The sequence below is a fragment of the Anomalospiza imberbis genome, chromosome 6, assembly GCF_031753505.1.
Source record: "Anomalospiza imberbis isolate Cuckoo-Finch-1a 21T00152 chromosome 6, ASM3175350v1, whole genome shotgun sequence".
NCBI lineage: Eukaryota > Metazoa > Chordata > Aves > Passeriformes > Viduidae > Anomalospiza > Anomalospiza imberbis.
In genome coordinates, this window is record NC_089686.1 from 45002953 (window position 1) to 45016665 (window position 13713).

Here is a 13713-nt window from a genome sequence, read left to right on the forward strand (position 1 = left end):
TTTGAGCAAAGTGAGTGTGAGCGTGCTGTTGTGGCCAGGGTGAGCCGTCCCTGCCGGCGCCTGACGGACGCGTCCGAGCGATTTGTGCACCCCGCAGCTGCCTCTTCCATTTCCAAGCCATCTCTTTCTATTTGCTGAATTAAAGCTGTGAGTATTTTATAACCGACTGACTCTTATGCACACAGTGCTCTTTTCTTCTTTTTTTTTCCTCTTTTTTTTTTTAATCGTGAAGTGCTTGACAACCAGGGGATGCAGCTTTTCTCCAGTGAGATGCAGCCATCTCTGGGATGAAATGTGGCAACATTTTAATAATGTACAGCAGCAGATCAGAGCATTTTAGGACAGGAGGCAAAGGGAGTGGCGCTCAGCTGCAGACAGGAGCAGGTAAGAGGAAATTTCCCATATGCCTCCAAGCCCCTTTGTCTGCACCTGGATAACAGCAGCCAGGAATGTCAGCTCTTGCTATCACCATCTCCCCTGAGCTTCTGCTGGGCTCTTGTCCCTGGGGACATCTTCCCCTCTCAAAGCTGATTTTCAAGGTGCCACCACAGTCCAGCAGGCTGATCAAGTAATATTAAAGGATTAAAGTTTGCTTTTTTGGGAGATCCACTGGTATTGCTGTGTCTTAGGTTATGACTGGAGAGCTGCCACAGTGGGGAGATGCAGTTTGAAAGTTGCCTTTTTTGAACTGGGGCTTTTGGGGGTTTTTGGGTGGGTTTTTTGGGTAGTTATACTTTACAGTCTTTTCAAGCTCCTCCTCACACTCCTCCTTAAATCATGTATCTCAAGGAAAATTAGTTAAAAATATGTTTGTTCCATGCAGCTGCATTTGGTTTCTCCCCTGCTTGTTTGCTTTTTGGGCTTCATGTGCTTTGTTTTTTTGGTTTTTTTTTGGTACTCTTGCTTTTCTTGCTTTTAAAGATTCTGCCTTGCTAAGAAGTGGGTGATGGACATTGTAAACAGCATTTCAGTGCTGCTTGGGGAGGGGTGGGAAAAGCAGGTTTAGAAAACCCACTTTCCTTGGACGTGGCCAAATTTCAGTGTGTCACGGGACATCCTTTGCATATCCCAAAAAACTGGCCTCTGCAGGTTTAAAACTGGAGCTTTCTTTTTTTTTTTTTTTGGATTACATTTGTAGCCTTGCCTTCTGCAAAATAAACAGGAATAAAGAGAAAAGGGTCATCACCTATGGTACTTCCAAATGGGGGCAGAAAATTAATTTGAATGTCTGGAGGATTTTTTCCCGTCTGTTACGATTATATATTATTTATTGATTTTGTAGGTTCAGTCATAATTCAGTCATAATCATAACAGGCCAAACCAGTACCAGTCTTTTCTAGAGGGAGGTGTGGGAGGGTGTGGAAAATAAGGATTTAAAATACATATATCACAGCAGATTTGGCCCTTCAGCTGATGCCCCTTGGCTGGCATGCAGGATTTGGAACTGTTGCATGGGTGGGAGACAGAGTAAATCAACTGTGTCCCCCACTGATAACCAGGCATGGGGCTAACGAGAGGGCCATGACCAGGGGCTAAGTCTTTCCAACTCAAGACTGTGGCCCTTTGCAGATTTTCTTCATTTTATGTCCTACCCGCCATCACCCAGCTGCTGCCTAGGCCAGCAGTGTTTCAGGAGGTAATAAATTACTTTGATTAACACCTCTATCGCTGCTGTGGTGCACGTGGGGGAGAGGTGGTAATCAAACTCATGTGTTACCTCGGGAGCTCCCCAGCCGAGGGTGACCTATATTCCTGCGGGCTCGGGGGGCCTGTGGCGGCCAGGAGAGCGCGCGCGTCCCGCCTGTTATTTAACGCAGCGAGGCTCAATACCCGCTCCCCCGCCTTCCCGCTTTTAGCTGCTCTAAAGTCTGTGTCAATAATACATTTCTACCATTGAATATTTTATTGATGGTTTGACTTTTTTGCTGCTCGCAATTCCCATTTCAAGGCTGCGTGATTGTTCCTAATTAAAATTTTATGCCCTGGGACAAGCCTTCTTGCTGCAGTGGAGATGATGCTGTCCTTTTCTAGGCCACTACAGAGTGGTAGGAAGAAATTACTATTACCCATTGTTGTGAGATTAAAAGCAAATAAATTATTGTTTTTTCCCTTAAAAAACAAACCAAAAGCCCCACGTACAGCGCATACTGGAGAGGGAACAACTGGCTCATGGGCAAGGCAGGGATCCAAGCATGTAGGGTGGCTTGAGGATGCTGTGCCTGGCTGCGCAGAGACTCGTGTCCCCATGTCCCTCAGGCGCTGTGGGCAGCTTCTTTCTTCCCTGGAGTGGGAGCTTCTCTCTCCTCAGATGCTTCTCCTGGCTAGCTCCAGGGCCACCCAAAAGTCACAAAGTGAAGGATATACCTGTTTTTCACTGGTAAGCAGCCCTGCTTTTTTTTTTTTGGTTTTTTTTTTGTTTTTTTTAAATAAATCTGCAGGTTCTGGCAGCACAAGGCACCATTCAGAAGAGTATTTCAGCCACCTCCAGTCTCCCTGGCGCCCTTTTCCTGGCTGCACTACCTGCTTGTTTTTTTAGGATTTTTTTTTTTAATATTGCGTAAGAAAATAGCCCCCAGCTCCTCACCCCTCTACCCTGGACAGTCAGCTCCTCACCATCCTTATCAGATGGTGGTCTGGGTGCCAGCACTGCCCCAGGCCAGTGCAGTTTCTTCAGAGCAACACTGCTACAGACACTTGATCCATCCCCATGTTGCAGTTACATATTTGAACGAGTTCCTGGGTGTTTGGGTTTGGGTTTTTTTCCCCCCTCGATTTCATCTAGAGTGCTAGAAGCATTTCTGCTGCCTCCCAGCCCCTGGATTTGGCAAGCAGCTTTTAAAGCACACACTTCAGCACCAGTTACATAAGGAAAGGTGTGAATGTCTGGAGGAGAAAATGCCTGTTGGTTTTGCTCCCCAAGTGGTGTACAGATGCTCTGCTGCTTGCTCCTGGCTGCACAGCTTCTACCAGCATAGTTCACTGGAGATGAAGAAGAGCTGCGTGAACCGGCATGTGTGTCCATGAAGGAAGCATTGTCTGCTCTCCTATGATGATTTTTCTTTCTCCATCTCAGAGAGCAGACTGACTGCATTCTACCTTGCCCTGGAAAAAAAAACCAAACCATAAAACACTAGAGGAGGCTGGGAAATTTTCTTGTTTATGGATGAGCAAGTTTCTCTCCCAATGGAACCTCCTGCCAGCAGAAATATTTTTTTTTTTTTTAGGATGTATTATATAAGTCCCTGCTTGCATTCAACTAACTGACTTCCTCTTAAACAATTCATGTACTCCTTCTACTCCTCACAGAGCAGCTTGCTCCTTCGGTGAGCTCACCTGACACTGGGACATGTTATGGACAGAACACAACAGGCGCTTCTTAGTGTGGTGCATGAAGGGTAGGGCCTGTTCCCTTCCCTCCATGAAGAGCTAAAACAAGAACAAAATCTTTGAAGAGCACAGAGTCCCTTCAGCTCAACAGGCCTGAAATTCACCATCTTCCCGTCCTGTAAGGCACTCCCTTGCCTGTCACCAAAACTCTTACAGTTCTGAGTGGAAGCACACAACTACTCTTCTAATCAAGCTAAGTACCATCTTACAAATCTGTTTATTAGCTACTGAAAAACAAGAAATCAAGGGGCATCACAGCCCTGGTGTATTTTCTCATCACTCAGGAGCATCCTGCAGCTAGGCCAGGACAGAAGGGCTCAGCTGGGCTTTCTGCTTGAGGGACAACCATGTCACACCCTTCTGTTCTCCTTTTCAAGCCACCTTCACTGGCCACAGAGGCAAAATAAGAGATGGGTGGAACCAGGCATGCAGTGCAAACAGACACATCACTGAGAAGGCACAGCTTTCCTCTTCACCTGGTCTGATGCCCTGGATTACAGTAATCAGCACTCAAACACTGGTTTTGCACATTTATTGAAGACTTCAGGTGACAGCACAGCAGGTTAGTTTTGAATCATGCCAGAAGAATATTAAAAACAGGAATTGAGCTGGATGCTCCCCCCACTTACTGGAGAAACACACAAGGCAAAACCAAACAAATTTCACTTCAACCCCTTCCTTTTGCTTACTGGGGCTGAACAGGATGGTTCCATTGGTAGCAGGAAGTCGGAAGCATTCATACCATAGTGCTGCTCATGGGAACTGGGACAGGTCTTGCCAGGAGACCTGCAGAGCTGCTTCTGCCAGTGGCATCTCCCGGGGTTAAGTCATCAGCCAGCACAGTCCCAAACGCAGGGCTGTTTATTCAAAGAGAAACAAAGCACCTTTATTTTCAGACACAGGTTTGTTATGTGCATGGTCACCTAGAAAATGGGGTGGCAGGGGGTCTGTGGCCTTCAGTTTCAGCTCTCAGACACACATGTACACGGATGGATTTTGCACCAGGTTTCCCTCTCTCTGTGTGGCTACACTGTGCTCCTGCCTGCTCAGGACCAGCAGTGGGAAGATGCTGTAGGTGCAGCTAGGGAAGAAAAATGCAATCTGGGGCTGAAACAGCTGCAAACTTGTCTGCCCCTCAACCCTGTCCCCCATTAAAAAAAATAAAAAGGCCCATTTGGCTTCTGAACAAACATGAAAGCATCTTGGGTAACTTTGGTTGGTTTTCCCATCTTCCCAGGCTGTTTGAGCACTATGGAAACACAGAGCACAGGAGCTGAGTTTTCTTGTGAAGAGCAAATGTTCCTCTGGGACCCACAGGCAGAAATGATAAGAGCCTGAAGGAGAGATAGGGACAGGCAAAACTTCTCAGAGAGACACTTTACCAACAGAAGACCTTGCTCTGCCTTGTGTGCAATTAACTACTTATTGACCAGAGCTGCCAGTTCCTTCAGATCATGCCTTTACAACAGTCCAAGGCTACATGAGAGCAGCCCCAGAAGTAAGGGGAATACTTGAGCTCTTCCAGGGAACCTCAGCAGCTGTGGTGAATGCTAGCTGGTTATTAGGAACTTCAGCTGACAATGAAGCTGTGCTGCTCTTCAGAAAATACATTTTTCAACTACCCAGCTTCTTTGCTGAAAAATCACAAGAGATAACTATGTAGGAGAAGCCATCTGCTTCGTCACTTCCTCCGTTTTTAGTGACAGCCACCGTGGGTGGCTGGAAAAGTCCCTGCCTGGCTCGCCTTCCTGTTCCTCAGGGCCATGAAGTCAGAGTCCCCTGCATGACATCACAGCACATTGGGCAAGGCAGCTCTGGAAATGCCAAGCCGGGGCCGGGGCGCCGATAGAGCCCTGGCACAAGACGAAGAAAACAGCGAGCAATGGTGAGGGGTGAGATGAAAAAAAAAAAAAAACAGCAACAAAAAAGGAAAGTGAGGCTCGTTTCTGCTTTTCCTTTAACAGACTAGAGAGTCTCTCTTTAAATGTGACTCATCCAGGGCAATACTAGGCAGAGTTTCTTCTATTAACACACCCTTGGCAATAGCAGTTCAGTTAGTCACTGACCGGGTCTCAAGACGTCACCGGCCGGGATGATGCGTCTCTAACTTGGTACGGAGTCCGCTAGCACTTATTTACTTCGGAGAAGAGCAAGAGGACAGAGGGGGCACGCCATCTCTCCTGAACAACTTTAGCACCAACTATTCGCACCCACATGCCGACACGGCGCGTTCCCTCCATCTCCGCTCCCGCCGGACACACCGAGCCCCGCTGCAGGAGTGTTCAATCTTTTCGCGCGTCCCTGCGCAAGTGCATCCGATTCTGGGGCACTCAGAGCCCGCAGAGCCGAGCACGGGGAACCGCTGGAGGCAGGACAGTGGCGACGGATGGGGAGCCGACTCCTTGGCACGCCGGAGCCCCTCACCTGGCTGGCCGAGGGGGCAAGGAGGGCGTCGAGGCTTCGAGGCGCGGATCCGGGGAGGCGAGGCGGCCGCACAGTGATGTCCGAGGAGCAGGTTAGCCGCTGTCACACGCACAGTGGAGTCGCCGAGAGCACAATGTGCGTTAGTCAGTGGCTCACCTGCTCCTGGAGGGTGACGGGGGGGCGGCGGGGCCCGTCTGCAGCAAAGGCGACACCGGGCAGCGCGAAGGATGGGGCGCGGGAGGGGGGAGACGCGCCGTCCCCGGGCTCCGCGGCGCGTGGAGCCGCAGCTTCGCGCTCCCACCCCCGGGACAGGCTGGCCCGTGCGGCCCCGGGGCCGGCGGCGCCCCGCAGCTCCGGAACGGGGGATCCCTCCCCGGCGCGGCCGCCGCTCACCTGCGCTCCCGCCGCCGCCGCCGCCGCCAACTTCTCGCTCTACCCCGGCCCGGCCCACGCCGCGCGCCGCGGCCCCTCGCCCCGCCCCCCGCGCCGCTCCAGCCAATAGCGACGCCGCGCGCCCGCCCGCCGGCCCCGCCCCCGCGCCGCTGCAGCCAATGGCGGCTCCGCCACCGCCCGCCGACGGCCGCGGCGGGGCGGGGCCGGGCGGGCAGGCGGCCCCCCCGCCCCCCCGGCGGTGACAGCGGCGGGCGCGGCGCGTTCGCTTCTGCACGTCGCTGCTGCTGCGGGGAGGAACCATTTGTACCTGTTGAGCCGCCGCCCGCCTCCCGCTCACCCCGCCCCGCCGATCCCCGCCCTTGCCGCCTCGCTCGGGCCGGCGGCCGCCGGGGGCGACCCCCTGCCCTGCCGCCGCCGCCCGCGAGGAGCCCCTTCCCCACTGGAGCCCCATGGCCCCGCCACTCGTCTCCCCCTTTCCCCTCCGTCCCCCTTCCGCCCCCGCCGGAGCCCGGCCCATGGTACGGCCCGCCGGGGCCGTGCCATCAGGGCAGTGTCGGGGCGCACGTAGGCGGTGCGGGAGGGACGGGGCGAGGGGGCGGGGGGAGAGTCGGGGTGTCCCCGGCCGCCCCCGCTACTGCCGCCTCTCCCTTCGCTGCATCAAATGTCACGGTGTCACATTAATTTTTTGTATGTTTTCCCCCTCCGTTGTTCTCTCGCTGGGCGTGTGGCGAACCCGAGTGCCCCTCGCAGTGCCAGGGGGTGGAGGTGGTCCCTCGGCCCCGGGAGTCTACTTCCAGCAACTTCCCCAAAAAAAAGGGACGTGCAGTTGGAGGTTCTCTGTACATCCTCAGTAGAACAGCGCTCACCTTCTGGTGGGGCAAGCTCGCTCCCGCCCATCACCCTACAAGCCGCAGCCAAGCAAACAGCTGGAATGCTGAAAATTTCAGTGCACCTCAAGGAGGATTTGCCAAGCACCAGAGACAGAGCTTTATGGATGGGCGCAGCGCTGTCCCGTAGTGGGAAGTCTTGTCTGGAGACTCAGAGAGCCAGGCGTCGAGTCTTGCAGGCTGGCTCGCATCTGCCCGAAGTCACGCACAAGCCCTCCTCGAGCAGATCGGAACCAGAGCGCGTCTGGGGGAGCGGGCACGTTTGTTGTGACCCCCCGGTTCATTCCGACTGCTGTCGGGCAAGAAAAAACACTTCGGGTGCGGATGTGGCCACTGACCAAACAGCAGCCGCACGCCTCATCCCTGGTGAACTGGTAATGCATGCTGTCCGGCAAAAGGCACGAGCTCTGCATCCTCTGTGAAAACTCCCTCGGCATCAGCTGCCCCGGTTCCGACGGGTGTTTTGCAATCTGGAGCAAGATTTGGAAGCAAAACCCAGCGCGGGCTCCCTGATAGCTGGTGGCAATTCCACATCGAAAGGATTTCCTTACATCTTTTGCTGGAGTGCTTTAACACTCATCCGTGGCTCTGCTCTCCCATTGCCGGTGTGGAGGGGGGATGGGGGGACAGCCCCTCTTCTGCGTGACAGCCTGCACAATGACAGGCTGTCTCTGTTGTCATTTTGTGTGCATGCTATGTGGGGGTTTTTTGTTTTCACCCAGCAGCCTTAGGGGAAAAGTCACGTAGTTTACATCTTTCCCAAACACAGGGATGGTGCCTGGAGAAATTTGAGAGAAATCGTCTCGGAGCACACCGACCCCTCCACCCTCCGGGCGTGAGCCAACACAAAAGAAGGCACAGCCATAGAAAATACTCTTTTTAATAAAATAGGTATTTTAGTGGGAAGAAACATGGCTGGGTAGTGCCCTGACACCTCCCTACCAGCACTGCTGCTTCTGCCAGCTGCTCTACAGGGTACAGGACACACGTGCTGTTGGCTCCTCTGCTCCACCAAGTCCCTCTTCTTCCAGTCAGTACTATACATTCCAGGTTTTGCTTAAAAAAAAAAAAATAATCCTTCAATCCTTCTCCTGACTGTAAGCACAAAGGGAGGAGGGTGTTTTGAAGCGGTGCTCGCACAGCTGGCTGCCAAGCTCTGGATGCTGCTCGGACCTCCCTGACCGCTGTGCTAAACCATCCAGCATGGAGCAGGGCCGGCGCGGAGCCAGCGGAGCGCACGGCGGGCAGAGGATGCGCTGCTGCGGCGGGCGAAGCGCCCTCCTGCAGCCCGGGCCCTCGCTCCAGAGGTGCCATCGTCCGAGTCTTTAAAGGAACGGCGAGACCGCCCGGCTCACAGAATGGTTACTGTTGCCCTGGCAAGGCCCTGGGCCCAGGGGCTTCGCTACAGCGCTGGTGGGTTTGCCCTCAGCCCCCGCTCCCCCTCCAGCTCCAAACAAGTTCGTGGCTCAGCCCTTAATCTCTGGGATGAAATGTCCTGCTGACACGGCCGGTGCTGTCCCCGGGAGAGCTCCCGCTTATCCCAGCCCTGCAGCTCTTCCCTTTGTTCCCAGCTGGCTTCCAGTCCCCGCGGCGGTGCCAGAGCCACGATGGGTGCAGTGACAGGGAAGTGCATTCGCGGATGGCGGGAGAGCGTCACGGGCTGCCCTCCGTGCCCGCCTCGGTGCGGTGCCAGTGCCGCTGTGCTGCGCCCACGGACTCGGGGAGGAATCCCCACGGCGGAACATGCCCCCAGTCTTATCCCTGGAGGCTGCCAAACCCCGCATGGACTAAGGTGCAAATAAGAAGTTGCCTCTCTGCAGCGCAGATCTTGCCGTTTCTAACACGAGGCAGTGCGTGCTCACGGGCTGGGGCATCACCAGGGCTTTCGCCCTGGTCCCTCCCGCTTCGCCCCTCTTTCAGGCCTCGAGCAGGCAGACAGCAGCAAGGCTGGCGCGGGTTTTGTCCCGCTCTGTGTTCTCTGGAAAGAACCTTGTTTTCTCCCCGGTACCCGCCTGATTCCTGACAATGCCCCGAGTGTCTGCGAGGACACGCACGTTAGCTCTGGGTCACGTCCGCCTGCAAGCAGAGCCCGGGCTGCGCTCCCCTTGCCGGCGGACAGCCGAGGACAGCCCGGGCAGAGCCCCACGGCCGCTGGAACAGCGCGAAACCAGCCCTTCCTCCTCTACGTGCGTGCGCTCACCCAGCGCCACGGGAACATTTGGGTCGGGCCCAGCCGAGAGTAGTTAGAGGGGAAAAAAACCGCAGCGGTCTGCGAGAGGTATTTAGCACTGATCCGTGTCCGCACGGGCCGGACCGGGCTGCGCGAGGATGCTCCCAGCCCCGAGAGACGGCGCCCGACGGAGCGGGACGGAGCGTCCCGCGAGCGCAGCCCCGCGCTGGCCTCGCAGCACGGTGGCCTTTGCGCCCCGCTTTCCCCTCACAAAGCCTGGGGACACCGGCGGAGGGATGCCGGTCACCCCTGCCAACCCCGTTTCCATGGAGCGAGCGGAAGCGGCCGGAGCGGGACCGGCACTGCCCGCGGGGACCGAGCGGCGCGGCGCGGCGCGGCGCGGTCCTCCCGCGGCCCCGCAGTGGCACAGCCCGCGCTCCCCCTCCGCAATGGTTCATCCCCGCGGCCGCTTTCCCCCCCGTCACCCGAATGGCTCGGCCCGCCTCCCCCGCCGCAGGCGCGGTGGTTCCGCCCGCTGCCGCCCCGTGACCCGCCAGTGTTTCCACAGCGCTTCCGGGGGCGCGGGGCCGCGGGCTCCTGGATGTGAGCGAGCGCCGGGCGGCTCCGGACCGCGATGTGAGCGCGGGGGCTGCTCCTCGGTGAGTGCCCGGGGCGGGCGGGGCCTGCGCGGGCGGGTGGGGGCCGGGCCGTGGGTGTTGGCGGAGCGGCCGACCCCCGCCCCGGCGGGGAGCTGCCCGGGTCGCTCCTTCAGTGTCGCTCCTATAAACAGCAACGACGACGGCGCGTTTATTGCGTTGTTTTCCGATGGGAGACGCCTCCGCGGGAGGGCAGCCCCGGGTCGGGCTGTCCCCGGGTGCTCCCCGGATTCCTGTGGGATGCAGGAGGGCCGATGGGCTCGGGAGCCATCCAGCTGCCCTTGCTGTGGCAAAACCGAGAGAAATGTACCAAGCGCACGTGTAAATATGGTAAGGGTACCAGACAAAAGCCCCACTGGTTCCGGCGTGTTGTGTCCGCGCCTCTCCCTTTCCCCCGTCCCTTCCTCCCTCTTCCCACCCGTTCCCACTGTTTGTGGAGCACACGCGGCTCTCGGAGAAGTTATCAGCTCCTTCAGCCAGCTCGGCTGACGAGTACGAATGAGGAGCTGCGTGCAAGCTTTTTTGGGTTTTTGTTTTTTTTTTTTAATCGTGTATTAGCTTATCACAGGGCCACGTTTAGTCTTAAAAACTTTGCCTTGAGGGACCTGTGCTTACGGAGAGGTTCCAGGTTGTGTCACTGGTGCCTTCCCTTGGCCACCCCACGTTTGGTGCCAGTGGGGTGGCTGGGATTTTTGTACTTCCATGCACTGTTCTTCCTGCCGGCTGTTCCCACCTAGTGTGTTGCTGGTGTGTTTCAGGGGTGTCTTTTGTGTTATTTCCTCTCCTGTAGGTCGGTGGGTCTTTCTCCATTGGGCCGTGCGCAGACTATAAAAGTGTGTGAGCTTTTTGTTTGGGTTTTCTTGTTTGTTTGGGTTTGTTGGTTTTTGTTGTGTTTTTTTCTTTTCCCACAGTCATTCCCACTGCAGGGGGAATGCTGTAGCTAAAGATGGGGCTGGTGTGAAAGGCTGATGCTGAAAGGGAACTGGCCAGTGAGGGTGACTCTTCCTAAGGAAAGAAGCCTGTTAAGAAAGAGGACGTGCAGAGCTGCAGAGTAGTTAATTTGCAGCTGGAAGCACAGGTAGTGGCTGCAAGGAATTGGAGGCTGGGAATTCCATAGAGCTTGGCTGCTGCTTTGAATATAGAGGTACAAAATGCTTCGCTTCTCCTCTGGGTAAGATGCTGTACTTTCAAAATGCTTTTGCAAAGCCTGTGTGTTGCTTTGGTCACATTACAAACTCCCTAAAGAGTGCAGTGTCAGCTCCTGGGGAAGCTTTGGTGGACAATTTTCATCCTGGAATTGAGGGTGGCTAAATTTAGGGCAGGGCTAGGATGGGTGGCAGATAAGCACTTCCTTACCTACCTCAGGATTAATTTTCTGTGACTTACCTATTAGGTTCTTATGTGCTTCCACTTAAATTATTGCACAGGCAGTTCTGATTAGTGGTTGTTTGGTGGGGTTTTTTTTGTTTGTGGGGTTTAATTTAAACAGGGATCTAAATTTAGATTTAGGGGACTTTTTTTAAGGTCCCTGTGCATGCTAGATTGGCAGTGCACAACTCTGGGCTGTAGGAGTGTCTTGTTAGTAAGAATTATTTCCTTGCCAAGTTGTCTTAATTTACCTTTGGAATGTGGTGATGGCAGATAGTAGTCACACCATAACCAGATTTTTTCCAACTGGGTGCAACAATGATTTTGACAGCTCTTTCTTTTTGTTGAGTGTAGCATATGAAATTGGAAACAAAGTTAAATGATTTCTGATGTGTGAAATTGCTTTTCCGGAGAGAACTGAATTATTTAGTTGATTGGGGAAAAAAAAAAACAACAAAACCAAGAAAAAGCACAACCAAAACCCCTCCCCCAACAAACCAATAAAGCAGATGTGCCAATGAGAACTGAAAGCCCATATGTTTGAAAATTTAGTACGCTTAAATCTAGTTATAAGTGGTCTTTAGAACATGATGGCTCACTAGTGGCCCATGTAATTAGATCAGCATTCAAAACCACCCTGTGAGAAAATTCTGTGAGAAACTTTTCTTCACCTGTGAATAATTCTGAGTGTTACCCAAGCAGGTGAAAGTAAATGCTGTCTGTAGTAGCTCTTGTGTTTCTTAGACATGTAGAAAGGATATAAGAAGTTGGAGGAGGAGATGGGCTGGTGCTGGGAGGGAGGGTGCCGGTGGCTGCTGGCTGTTTGTTGTAGCAGCTCTGTGGGCTTTGTGTCGGGGGAGGTGGAGCCCCAGTGTCCTTTGCAGGCTGGGCCTCCTCTTGATGGCTGGAAACCTGCGCTTGCCTTCTTGCTGGAGCATACTCGAAGTACCTTAAAATACTGATTTGTGGTAATGCACAAGGACTTCAGTTCAAAAGCTAAATGAAGTGCTTGTTGATAAACACTTGTTCTGGAGGAAGCACTTAATCTTCTCTGTTGTTGAAGCCAACAGAAGGCCCTGTTGCTAATACAGCTTGAAGAAGGTATTTGTAATTGCTCTTTGACTGTACTATTAAAATGTCTTAAGGCATCTCTGTGTAAAAATGTAATCTGTCTTAATGGCAAAGCCTGGGCTTACAGCGTGTCCTGCAGCAGAGCCTGTGCTGCCGTAGGGACACAGCACTGAGAGCAAACCTGGGCCTTTCTGAGGCTGAGTCTTGGGGAAGGGAACCTAAGGCGGCGGAAGGCGCTGGTGCGAGTAAAGTGATCGAACACCTGCCATGCACTCCTTGCTTCTGTGGTTTAATGTTTGTTTAGGGTATCTAAATGAGAATTTGAGAACAAGGGGATGTTGAGGAGGATAGTGCCTGCCTTCAGCCAATCTTGTGTGCAAGCTGTAATCCGGACCCCTGATAAATACTCTGAGTGGATGAGGCACCTGCCCGAGGAACTGAAGTGGGGTTTGCTGTAAGCATCAGTAGTATCGAGTACCAGACAAGGGATCTCTGGCCAGATTACCCTGCATCTGTGCTCCATCCGAAATTCCTCTGAACAGACTTACAAAGTGGGATGCAGAAGGGAGGATTGGTGCGTGTGACAGCTGCTTGCAGCTGAAGTGCTGTGTGGAGAGTATTGCACACCACGGGACTTTGCAAGTGACCTAGCAGTGAGGGTTGGGTGCCATGAGGGCATGTCCTTCACACCCCAAAACTAAAAGCAGCTGTAGTTGCCCGAGTCAAATGGCCTTCAGGGATAGCTGGTTGCTTTTTAGCAGTCTGGCATTTTGTGTTACAGAAGTGCAGAGTTAAGATTTGCCTTGGAGGAATGACTGCCATCCCCTGCTTAACCAAACTTATTGGTTAACATATTAATAAAAATGCTTTCCATCTATTTTGTATTTGCTAGTTCTGGCTCAGGGGGGTTAGAAAAATTTTGATGTGGTAAGTGCTGGAGAAAACAGGGCTTTTGTACTGGTGGGTGAACTCTCTGAAGTGTATCATGAATGTGTTTGTGTTTCATAGTGGCAATTTGTTTGAAATGTGTCCCATAAAAAAATCCAACAACTTGGAACTGCTGCTTCTTAAAAAAAAAGGAGCCCCATGTATAAGGTATATAGTCAACCATGATTGATTTCCTTTTTTTTTTTTCTTAAGAGCAGCTGCCCAGTTTGGAAAAGGTTGTTTGTAAAGCAATATTTGTGATGTGCTTAGAAATCTCAAATTCACTTCATCTCTTCATCATTTGGTTTCTCCTTGTCATTTTCCAGCTAGCCACAAAACAGACTTATTTTACTGATGGGCTTTGAAGACTTGATTGTTTGCTGCAATACCAGATTTTCTTTAACTCAGAGTTTTGCCTCTGAGCAAAGTA

The 13713-nt window shown here is 53.2% G+C and overlaps 1 long non-coding RNA gene across 1 annotated transcript; it reads right to left on the reverse strand.

The window, feature by feature from the left end:
* Positions 1 to 3904: 3904 nt before the first annotated feature.
* Positions 3905 to 5803, reverse strand: LOC137475948 (uncharacterized). The gene is made up of 2 exons (XR_011000155.1): positions 4899 to 5803; positions 3905 to 4244 (listed from the first exon to the last, which is right to left on the reverse strand). It is a non-coding gene; the product is annotated as an uncharacterized lncRNA (long non-coding RNA).
* Between the last annotated feature and the right edge of the window lie 7910 nt (positions 5804 to 13713).